Here is a 12,207-nt window from a genome sequence, read left to right on the forward strand (position 1 = left end):
TGCATAAGTGGAAGTGAACCATTGGGAGAGTGGGGTTTTCTTCCGTGCAGAAATATGTGCTTCAATTGCTGCTTTGGTCCACTACGTGAATCAACTTTATACATAGTGTTTACATTTTAGAGAGTTTTTTTTTTCACCTTTAAATTAATGAGAACTAAAAAAATATTTTGAACCCTTACCCTTACCTTAACCACAACCTCACCCGAACTTAATGTGCACTGCTATTTTTCATTTTATTTTAGGTGCTTCGACCAGTTCGCGTTGTTCCGTAAATCAGGCATAGGTTTTCCTTTACAGAAAATATCGTTATCTCAAAAATACACTTAGAAAAAAAAGTGTACAGACATTAAAAACGCAATTGAAGGTAAAATTTCCGTATCACTGCAAATAAATCATAATATTTGATATTTGTTTTTAAAACTTAAAAGGAATTACTTTCTCTTAACAAAAGAATTACTTTCTCTTAAAAAACTTACTTTCTAATAAAAAATCCAGCTATAATTTGTAGGGTTCAGAATATAGTAAACAAGTTATCCACTAGAGTTGCCCTTCTCTTATACAAGCTGCAATCGTATTGCTTGAAAATCTATTCTACTATTTAATCAATAACTGGAAGAATAGAGACTCATTCGTATTTTTCCAAAAATGTTAGGTAAATTAGTATTGCAGGCCCGACAAAATTTGAAACCGACGTGCCGGGTCCACCGTCAGCGCATGTAACCCCTACACGAACTAATTCATTACAATAAATAGCTATTAAAACTGCGACTACAACAAACACACGCGCAACTGCTAACCCCGCACTTCCCCCGAAATAGTACAAAAAATAAAAGACAACGAAAGAAGTACTGCTACTAAAAGTTTAACTGAATATAAAACTACTGTGACTGTATATAATACTGTATTTTGCTACTTGCATTAATACTATTACTACTACTGTCAATATTACCGCTTTGGCGACCAGCCCGGGGATTAATAGTAATACTGCTAGACATACTGCTACAACTGCCTCTACAACTCTCGATGACCTACCTATAATGCTTGTTACCTCTCTCTGTTGATTTTTCACACTGGAGACCCACGGACGTGGGCCTAAAAATGACAGCCGCTCCTCTCTCAATAAGGTCGATGATGCTCCATGCAGAGACGCACGCGGGTAGCTAGTGGCAGTATTGTCATCATCATAATCATAAACATCATGATGGGTTATCGCACACACGCATACATGCGAATTTAATTTCTTAAATACACACACGCACGCGCACAAACTAAAAAACAACCACAAAACAATAATTAATTTTTAATACATAAGTCTCCTATATATATATTTTAATCCTCTATATATTTAATTAGTTGATTTATTTTATAATTAATATGACTAAATACAAACACAGCTGCCTGTGCTGTGCTCTGTGCTAAATTGTTCGATTTAAAAAAAAAAAAAAATTCATTCATTTATCGTGCTTAATATTTAATTTGTTTTAGGGTTTTGTAAACTGGCACTGACCATAAAATTGATTTTTATAAAACCCCATTCTCTCTCGTTCACGCTCCCGGGCAGGCACATGCACGGCTTAAAAACATGGCAAACGAGCACGAGTATACACGAACATAAGCAAATAGGAAGATAATTTCAAATTTTGCCGACGATCAACCGAATGAAAATCTAGCAGTCAATATATAAATGCTCAAGTTTGTCAGCTTTTATATACATTTTATATATATTTTATATACATTTTATATACATTTATAAACATTTCTTTACAGTAGGTTGCTCAGTCCCATGTTTGTAAACATGAAACTCATAATAGAGCAATTAATTAACAGCTACACTCAGTGTCTGTGTACAACGTTATATAGGTGTTTATATAAGCATGCTGTCAGTCAGGAGGCGTGCATTTAAATACACATAGAAAAAGAAGTAAAAAAAAGAAAAGAAGGGTTGCCTTGCGCGCACGCGTTGGATCTTACAGCGATGGTCACGTTGGCGAAAAATCAGCGGATGAAAACATACACACTCTTTCCTATTGTGGTTAAAATGTCAATATAAGCACGTAAAGGAATTGAAAAAAAAGCGTAGTCATTTCCATATATCAGTGGTAGACACTTCAGATTTCTACATATATGTGCATATAGCCTATATATGTATATGAGCAGGGTTTCGTACGTAAAGCTAAAGTAGGGTAAGAGAAAGAAGGGGGCGAGTAGACCAGGCGAAAGTGACACATCTTTCTAAGTCCGTGTATAGTCTGACGTATTGTAATTAATTGTTAAGAAGCACCAGTCGTTCGTTGATGAGCTTTACTTCCTTTCTTTCTTAAGACGACTGTATAAGGAAGTTCGAGCCTGGGCGGCGGAAGTCAGCCGGGCGGTAGTTAAAGCCGTGCGACGGACACGACTCAAGCCAGCAATCTATCAACCAGTGGATACGATGGTAACGCGCGCTCCACACGCGACACGGACACATGTGACGGGTTCGAATTTTTTGTTTTACCAACAACTGCATATTTTCTGATCGCGCAGAATTGTTTTGAAAAGGTGCGAGCTTACGTCTTTTTGTGAAAATTAAAAATACAAATAAACACACCTAAAAGTGGCGTTACGAATTATTCAAATAAAAATCCCGTCAGCGAAAATAAAATTGAAATCTATGCTATATTTAAAAAATAAATATTAAAATATGAAGATCGTTTTTATGTTTCAAAATAAATAAAACGTAAAGGAAAGTTAAATATTGATTTATATTTATCAAGAATATACTTGCATAAAGGAGCACGATAAATACACACGAGCAAACAAGCTTTTACGGACTTTTACACACGAAGGTAAGTGAATCTGCTTGTTTTATTTTCATTTTGTTTTTGGTTTCAGATAAATGATATATTTCATGGCTTACAGTCGCAAGCAGCCGAGAAAAAATGAAAGCATTACAAAGCATAATATATGATTTTGAATTCAATCAGAAATTTCTTTTCTAATCGAGAGTTTCTATTTAGTTGTCTCCCCACGATAGAGAATTAGACACAAGGCCAGTTTTAAGAGTGGAAAAAATTCAGTTCCTTAAAAAGGGGCCAGCTATGGCAAACTGGATTGGGACAAAATTAAATTTGTCTCAATCTACAAGGATTTCTAATTCACTAGCTAAGGACAGAAGAGTTGAGGTATAGTATCAGAAAATATACTACACTTTGCTCCTAGCCAACAGGTTTAAGCGCTTCTAAATTTCAGGTGTGTGGTCGTTAGTATATCACACTAACTATTATTAATTTTTAGTATATCACACTAACCATTATTAATTTTTAGTATATCACACTAACTATTATTAATTTTTAGTATATCACACTATTATTAATTTTTAGTATATCACACTAACCATTATTATTTTTTTTCAAAATGTGATCATCATGTATTTGCCTCTTCAAAATTCGAAATTAAGTTTGAAGCTTTTATAATTTCGATCGATAATATATAGTTTGTTGTCTACGGAATCGGTGTGCGGAATTTAAAATCTAGTAGGGTCTATTCTTGTCACTGAGACTCTTAGTAAAGGCATGAACGCACAATTTCTAATCTCTCGTCGATGAAGGAATTCAATATCGCAATTCATCTTTATAATAAGTATAGCATCAAATAACAACAAAAAAGTCTTAATACAAAGACAAAATAATTTGGGGGGGGGCGGTAGTAGGACTCGAGGTACTCATGCACATACTGATCCGTGCTGAAATAATAACTATTATTTAAAAAGCCAGTCTTAACATGGGGAGGGGAAGGTGGTTTGTACCTATTCTGTACTTTAAGCTTACACTTGAATAAAAAAAAACATATCATACAACTTTAATTAAACTTGGAAATACGATTAAAAAAAATAGCGCGGATCAGTAAGTGCACTAACACCGGACTCGATCCGCCAAAACAGTTTGAGAAACAAACTATAATAAATGTGTCTTATCGCAATTCAAATTTCCTAGCCCTAACCATAGAACGGATAAAATACTGGGACAATTATTGTGGTTCCGTTTAATTAGGTTAGTTTATTTTATAAACGTGTATTGTATACTATGAGGTGAACACAAGCTGCTATTTTAGTCATAGATGGGCGCGAGTATCCCTACAGTTTTACAAATAGTATCAGTACTTCAGAGAATGTAGTAGATATGCTAGGACTTGAAATCGACATAAACAAACGTGTCTGTGTGTTTGTGCCCGCACGCGCGTGTGTGCGTGTGTGATTCTGTATTTTTATGAAAGAAAGAAATTGCACAAAATTATTTTGTAAGTATATTGTAGATTAAATAAATGAAATAGTAATATTTCGATTAGACATTGCTACCTCTGGTGTTTGATGTCCTGAGGAATCTTGTCAGTTGGGTTAAAGGACACCGTTTGTTCGGAATTTGTGAGCATTTTCGTCCTCTTGGAAAATTAAGATATTTCCCAAGAAATCTTCTATGAAATTCGATAAATAAAACGGAGCACATGGGACATTATTAGATCTAACGGACTAGAGTTACCATGCAACCTAAAACTTCAGGTATAAATGTCCTCTCAAAATTTTATTGTATAGTATAATAAATATTACAGTAATAATAGATAAAATTCACTTTTTGTTTTTTATTTCTTAATTTGTCTTTTAAATACATGTGCAAGTATGCACATATCCATGAGCAATGCGTGCATTGATATACTTTCCTAAAATTGTAATATACACGCATAATCTATAAACTTAATACTAATATGTAATCTACGTATGCATCTGTATACTTATTATAAATATGTAATATACACAAAATATAATAACATAAAAATATATAAGCAATATGCCTATTGTATTATAAAATCCCATTTTCAACAGAGAAAAAGCCTCAAGTAAGTTTAATACGCATCGTTTAAAATACTATCTCGCATATATATATATATATATATATATATATATATATATATATATATATACATATGTATAATATATATATACATCTGTATAATATATATATGCATATGTATAATATTCATATATACATATATATATATATATATATATTATTATATATATACAGACATATGTTCGTATATATATGCGTACAGGTATGTGCGTGTGTATGCACGTGAATATATGTATTTACAGACACATACGATCACATATATAATTATATATGAAATTTGATATCTATTTCTTGTGTCTGTATTTCAACTGCTCAAGTTTCTTCTCCCTCTTTATCTTCCTCTCTCACTTCTTCTTCTTTTTCTTCTTCTTCTCTCTCTCTTTATTTCTCTCCCTCTCTCTCTCTTTCTCTCTTCATATATGACAATTTCTATATTTATCTGTTTGTGGGTTTTCTTTGTGCATCTTTTGGCATAATTTTCACGCGTTAATTAATATAGTTACATATACACACGTAGATTGTATATACATTTTTCTCGTATATACGTGCGTGTGTGTGTGCGTCTCTCTCTCTCTCTCTCTCTCTCTCTCTCTATATATATATATATATATATATATATATATATATATATATATACATATATATATATGTAGATAGATAGAGGGATAGATAGATAGAGAGAGATAGGTATGCGTGTGTCTGTGTTTTCAGTATTTACCTAAACGATGTTCAACATCCGGGTAGAGCTTAGTAAGAGTATGTAAACATATTCAGGGAAAGTAAGCTACACAGTTATGTTTTACTTTTATGCTTCTTGTAATATATGCATCTGTAGGCGTATATATATATATATATATATATATATATATATATATATATATATATATACATATATATATATATACATACATACATACATACATAGTATATATATATATATGTGTATACATACATAGTATATACTATGTATACAAAAATAACCTTATCATTATATAAAATGCATATAAACGCACCTGTGTATACATAATATATATATATATATATATGTATATATATATATATATATATATATATATATATATATATATATATATATATATATATATATATATTTGTCTTTAAATATCTGCACACATATATAGACAGTTTGCCAATTTTTAACAATGGAAGAATGCTGCCCTATATATACAAATACACACGTATATGTGTTTATATATATATATATATATATATATATATATATATATATATATATATATATATAGATATACAAAGTAAAATTATTTAAATGAAAATGCATGTTTACTTAAATGCAAGTTGGGAATAATTTTTCCTTTGACCTATTTGATACCCCCAAATAGGGAGCGGCATATGTATTTTTTTTAAATATAGTTATTCACTGGCACGTGTATTGTCGTCTACGAATCATCAGAATGGCTGAATCTGGCTAGATTAAGCCATTTTTATGAGTCATAGACAACGAAACACGTGTCAGTGGATAATTATATTTTTAAAACAATATATATATATATATATATATATATATATATATATATATATATATATATATATATATATATAGGGAGAGGTAGATACATAGATAAACATATGTATAGGTACAATATACGTATGTATACATGCATAAATATAAAAATGACAAGTGAGCCGTTGATTTTAAGTTTTTCTGTGTTTAGTTTCTGTAAGGATTTAGTATAGTTCTTTTGTGTGCTAGTATATTTCAGTTACCTCGATATATCTATAATAGTTTAGTAAATACTTCTCAAGATTGAAACGGGTCTAAAATTAAGACATCTAATAAGTTTGGTAATGTGCGTCGAGCTATATAAAAATGTATAGAGCTATATAAGAATGAATGTTAAGAAATTGAACTTAGCACAGCACTTCCATATTTGTATTCCAAAAAGCGTTTACACATAAAGTATATTTTTTCTATGCTTGTTCTTTCTTTTTCAAACTATTTCTGTTTGTCTTTTTGTTTTTATTTCTTTCCTCACATTTTGTTACACCAATTGATGTTAATTGAAAAAAAAAACGAATTATGTTTTGCTGATTGTCTTGTTGTCATGCCGCCAATCCGTCATTCTCTTTTGATCTTTTTAAAACTGGTTCATTAGTTTTAAAATAAATTTGGCTTAAAATTTTATGTACAAGTAGGACGCAAAGAAGTCAAATATTTCTTTAAATTGTTGGTTTGCTCTGTAATCTTACCCGAGGGCAAAATACCGCCATATTGCAAAAAATATGCTTAAAAAATCCAGTGGTAATTTACTCGAAATAAGTATGGCAATCGAATAGACAATTTACTCCTAGCAACTTGTTAGCAACTTGCTTTTTTTTACTTTGGTCAAAAGTTTTGATTAATAGTTGTTTACATTGTTGAGATGACAATAATCGCAAAGGGAAACAACTCATGCTTTATTTACTTTTCTTTCTTTTGACTTAACATTTTCATTCACATAATCTGCATGTGCTTTTTTGTTTCACTTTTTCTTTCTTTCTAGCTTTGGTTTTCTGATTTTCTATAAAGGTGTTTTATCTATAAAATCGGCCTGCGGGCCAAGATCACAGTGTAGTATCTGCTCAGACGTTACACTTCGTCTATTTTGTCTTGAGACATTTTTTTTATTTTTGTTCCTATCCAGAGTGCCCTTTTATGGGGAGCTGGATTTTCCCCACATTAACAACCGACGTTGTGTCTAATTTTGTCCTCGTCGGGAGGCAAGTATTCTTTTCTGTTTTCTCGGTAAATATCTACTGTCTGACGGCGTTTTCATATTTATCTTTCTTTCTGCTTTTTCTCCTGCGTGTAAGTGTGTATGTATATAAACTCTCCCAGGCTTTATCTTTCCTTGAGAATTAGCATAGTATTTGTTTTTATAATTGCCCGGGACGCTCTTACTGAGGAAATACCGTCGGAATTGCTCTGACAATTTTGTAGGAGATAGTGCAATTACTCTACTGCGCTGACTTTTAATATTCTGATTTGATTAAAAAGAGGTGGTGATGTATATATATATATATATATATATATATATATATGAGCGAGAGAGATAGAGAGAGAGAGAGAGAGAGATAAAGATAGGCCCGCCAACTGCCGTGAGTCAAGTCTTAAATCTGATAAATTTGATGTATTTATGATCAAAGACACGATACTCTATTGATTATTATATTTTACTCGATATACGGTTATGATTCAAAAGTTAAATAAAAATATGGTTTTGGTGTCATCAGCAAGACTAGAAACCAAAATATTTAGTGCTTCAGCAGTATTTGTTACCGACTGAGGTTACAAAAGATGAATAAGAAAACTTAAAAAAACCTTAACCGATTTTAACGTATAAATATATATATTGCGCATGCGTAGAAGAAGCACGTTTAGTCGAATTACGCCTGTAAAGTTCGATGTTTTTTATAAATTTTATTTTTATTACTTTTGATACAAGCTATATTTCCACACAAGACCGAATTTGTTCCACAGGTGCAAATCTCCTACATAGCAAGTTTCAAGTTTGACAGTAATTTTGTACGGATCGTTCCGCACACAGACAGACTGACAAAGTCACTTTTTAAATCAAATCGAATTTGTTCCACACGTGCAATTTTTTTATATAGTAACTTTAAAGTCTGTAAACAAAAAATTGACAGAGTTGTTTCGAGAGACCATTCGGCATAAAGACAGAGAACGACACACGAACACACACGAACACACACACACATACATATATATTTAATGTATGTATGTATATATATATATGTATATGTATATATTACATTATATATGATATTTATATACATTATATATATATATCATATATGTTGCATATATATTTATATATATATCATACATTCTATATTAATAGTGATATATATATATCATATATATATATATATTTATATATATCATACATTATATATATATATATATATCATACATTCATAAATTTATTCATACTGATATTCAACATATATAATATATTATACTAAAATTACAGTATAAATATGTTAAAAATCGAAATGCCATTTTTTCTCTTCATAAAAACAAGTGTTCTAAACAAGTGTTCGATGAAAAAGCCTGCTACAAATATTAACATTTCTGTTTGGAAATGCGTAAGAAAATAAAATATTCACACTTTTCACTCTGCCGACGAACAAGAAAAGATGGCTACGATGTCTTTGAAGAGACAATATTCACTTCAAAATAAGAAATAAAACAAAATGGTGTTAGAAACTCAATGAATGTCACAGAACCATTTACCGGGTGGGTTTCAGGAAAGATCAGAAGGTTGTAGCAATGTAGGAAAACAGCTGTTGAAATAATGTGACGTCTGACCAAAAATTGACAAAAGAACGAAGGTCTTGTAGTTGTTTTTATCTTTGTATATCTTCTTTTTTTCTAAACAACCACTAATATAGCAGTAAATATGGACTGTTTGCAATAAGTGGTATAGTGGAAGTCTTCAAGAATTTCATCTCTATTTAAAAAAAAATCTTAAAAAAAAAAAATTGAAAATCTAGTAACAACGAAACCGGAAGTGGGGTAAGTTGAGCTGTCAAACAGAGAATTAGAATGATTTTCAAGCCAATTAGTTTGGTATTCGAATCATTGTGTTATTCGTATATATTGATGCATAATGTCTTCGCATTTATTATCATCATTCTCATTGTCACTCTTATTTTCTTTGTTTATTAAGTAATTCAGAAAGTCAGTTAGTATTTTATACGGACCGGAAGTCAGAGTGGCAAACAGCGCGTGTTTACCCCTCCAACCCATGGGTTGTCATGGAAATGACGCTAAAGCGGGACCCATTGCCCTATTCAAATCTTAATATTAAATTACGTATTTGATTAATTATCAGGATCTTATCTGTAACTATACGAAACAATATTTAATCAGAAAAGTCGTTACCATTGACACTTCACCGTCTAGTGATGTACGTTTTGTTTATTTATATATTTATGTTTTTTTATGTAATTTACTTAATAGATTGTGTTTATTGTTACAAATATTTTTAGAAATGATTCTTTATTTTATTAGTTTTTTGTATATTATTTATTTTATTCATCTTATTTGTTTCTTTTTACCTTTCCACTTTTATATTTATTTTATATTCGTTTATTTAGTCTATTTTAATTGATTTTCTTTTTCTTTTAATGCATTTTATTTATAACTAACGTTATTTGTATTGGTCCTCTTTAATATTACAATATGTTATATTAGCCTTTGCTTATATATTTTCATTTTCATTTTATTAATAGTTTATTTAGTATGTAGATATTCTCATTTATTATATTTTAATTCTATTTAATTTATAGTATGATTTATAAATATGCTTCCACTTTTGGTAATGCTGATGAAGGCCCAAAACATCTAGGCTATCGCTGCGGAATGAAGGGAAATTTTAGAATTAATAAAGCTTAACGTTAATTAAGACGATCTATAATGATCGAGCGATTTCACAACAAGGCCAGTTGATTGACTGTTTTACTTTCGAGACTGTGCTCAACAGTTAAGAATTTATTTATGTAGATTAGCTGAACTAATTTTAACTAATTATGTTTATATCTACAGTCACTTGTCTTTCATTATTTTGCAATGGTTAATGGATAAAGCGACTTATAATTATATTGAATTCTCTTTTTGTTCAAGTTCGAACGTACTACTAAATTATAGATCGGATTGTGCTCAACTTGTATTAAAGTAATTGTTTATAATAAGACATTATTGTCTACGATAGGAAAAGTGAAAACATGCGAAAAAAAATCAATTTCTTATAAATATTTTAACAACCATTCGATTTTTAGTAACTTAATTTTTTTTTGTCTAATATCTGATAAGAACGATAGACATAAATTTAAATGGACGTTTGCGTTGTCTCAGGTGCGTTTACATTTCTGGAACGCCTAAAATATTCACCATTCAATAATGCTTTAGGGAAAGTGGGTTATTGTAGCCGCCCTACAACTCGACAAGAATTTACTTATGAAAATCATACGTTTTTTTAGACGTTTTTTTTTTGCCACATCTTTTAGTAAAGAATGTTGGTCTGTCCGTCGGTCACCTATGCTCCATTTTTGAATTGTCTTGGGATTGCGCGGCTTAATATTTTAAAAAAAAAAATTCTTTTGGGTTTTACGGCTTAATATTTGAAATTTTGTTTGAACTCACAGTTACTGTGAAGAAAGCTCATGTTTATTCCACGTTTTTTTTTAATAAATTAACAAGCTCATTAAACTAACTGAATTTTCTTATTTTGAAATCCCACTTTTATTTAATTCTACCGAACAGTTCTATAGTTTTCAATTGGGCATGGTCAATTGCGTCATTATCAATTGCACTCCTTTTGCTTACAATCACCTCCTATTTGTTCCTGATTGTCTGCCATGTATAGTAAATACGCAGATAACCAAAAACGACAACAAAATATAACTTAGATACTATATTCTTCAGTGTTTAGCGTGTGTCCACTTCGTCGGCAGCATCATGTTTCAATATCTATATTTCCCTTGAAATCCTTTATGACTGCGATGTCCCCTTTTGGAGAGCTGGTTTCCCCGCCATTAAACACCGATCTTATCCCTAACTTTGCTCTTGTGGGGAGGCACGTAAACAATGTATCATCTACTTCTTCTCCTCAATAAAAAGCTTTCTATTTATGATTAATAAAAAAACATCGACTAATGGAATTTGATTAATACCCCATTTTGGCCCTTACTTTTTATTTATAGTATATACGCATAGTATATTATTTTTTTATTTATAGTATATATGTATAGTATATTATTTTTTATTTATAGTATATATGTATAGTATATTATTTTTTATTTATAGTATATATGTATAGTATATTATTTTTTATTTATAGTATATATGTATAGTATATTATTTTTTTATTTATAGTATATATGTATAGTATATTATTTTTTATTTATAGTATATATGTATAGGCATAAAACACCAAACCCACCTTCGGCAACTATCCAACCAACTACTTGCTCTTTACGCGAACAAGGAAGATCTCGTATGTTAAATCGCTACGTAATACGTTTGATAACATTGCCGGGACACGTTACTTACTCGAGTATTAATTGGAAAATTCCAGTTCATCTCATTTCTAATCTTACGCGAAAAGGTGCCATACTTATCTGACCTTTACACACCTGTATCTAAATACTATTATGGAAAAGAACAACATATAACATCTTTACGTTTTATCTGCTGCATAATCTGTTATTTGCATGTTTATATGAACTTTATCCGAATTCCAAAAGCTTTACTTGGGTTCCTTCTGTTAAAACCTTGTCT

General features: G+C 30.6%; 1 protein-coding gene across 2 annotated transcripts in view; it reads left to right on the forward strand.

Moving 5' to 3' along the window:
• The first annotated feature begins 989 nt into the window (after positions 1 to 989).
• LOC145241464 (monocarboxylate transporter 12-B-like) overlaps positions 990 to 12,207 on the forward strand; it is a 373,770-nt gene continuing 362,552 nt past the window's right edge. For both annotated transcript variants that reach the window (XM_080104444.1, XM_080104445.1), the window contains exon 1: positions 990 to 2,825. The gene's annotated coding sequence lies outside the window, so the exon portion shown is untranslated. The remainder of the gene's footprint in view (positions 2,826 to 12,207) is intronic.

The sequence above is a fragment of the Euprymna scolopes genome, chromosome 20, assembly GCF_053919585.1.
Source record: "Euprymna scolopes isolate OS-2025 chromosome 20, ASM5391958v1, whole genome shotgun sequence".
NCBI classification, from domain to species: domain Eukaryota; kingdom Metazoa; phylum Mollusca; class Cephalopoda; order Sepiida; family Sepiolidae; genus Euprymna; species Euprymna scolopes.